Genomic DNA, 1,118 nt, shown 5'->3' on the forward strand with positions numbered 1-1,118 from the left:
TGAGGGGGCTTCCATCAATGGTACTCCATTTGTGCTGAAGATGCTTGATGAAGAGACACTAGTCTTCAAATTGATAAATTGTAGTTTTTTCATTCATACTTTCATTCGTTCATGTACAGAGTATATATAGAGGGTAATCACCATTCTAAGAATGGGAAAGAATGATACAAGGAAAGAATGATATAAGGAAATAACAACTAATATCCCAATATCTCAACTTTCCTAATATCTCAATATTCCTAATATCTTAATATTCCTAGTATCTCAATATTCCTAATATCTCAATATTCATAATATCTCAACTTTCCTAATATCTAAACATTCCTAATATCTCAACACTAAATGATATAAGGAAATAATGATATAAGGAAAACATTCCTAATATCTCAACACTCCCCCTCAAGTTGGTGCATAGATGTCACACATGCCCAACTTGTCTAAAAATTTTGAGAACACTTGACTTGAGACAGCTTTGGTAAGGATATCGGCCAATTGATCTTCTGATCGAATCTTAGGCAATTCCACAATCTTATCATCCAACTTTTCCTTAATGAAGAATCTATCCACCTCGACATGCTTTGTACGATCATGTTGTACTGGATTATGAGCAATATCACATGCGGCTTTATTGTCACAAAACAATCGGATTGGTTGCCTAGATAGGTAACCTAAATCCTGTAAGAGGAGTCTTAGCCATAATGCCTCACAAAGTCCTAGAGCCATACCTCTAAATTCCGCTTCTGCACTTGAACGAGCGACGACATTCTGTTTCTTACTTTTCCATGTCACAAGATTACCACCTACAAAGATAAAGTAACCAGATGTAGATCGCCTATCATCCACTGCACCAGCCCAATCAGCATCAGTATATACTTCTATACTCTGATGATCAACATTTTTTGCGAATAAAATTCCCTTCCCAGGAGCATTCTTCAAATACCTCAAAATACGCATGACTGCATTCATATGTTGTTCTCCAGGATTATGCATGTATTGACTCACTACACTCAATGCATAAGCAAGATCTGGTCTTGTATGAGCTAAGTACATTAATCTCCCCACAAGTCTTTGGTATCTTCCCTTATCGGTTGATACTTGATTAGGCTCAACACACAATT

Source organism: Vitis riparia, unplaced genomic scaffold (genome assembly GCF_004353265.1).
Source record: "Vitis riparia cultivar Riparia Gloire de Montpellier isolate 1030 unplaced genomic scaffold, EGFV_Vit.rip_1.0 scaffold760_pilon_pilon, whole genome shotgun sequence".
In the NCBI taxonomy this organism is placed as follows: Eukaryota; Viridiplantae; Streptophyta; class Magnoliopsida; order Vitales; family Vitaceae; genus Vitis; species Vitis riparia.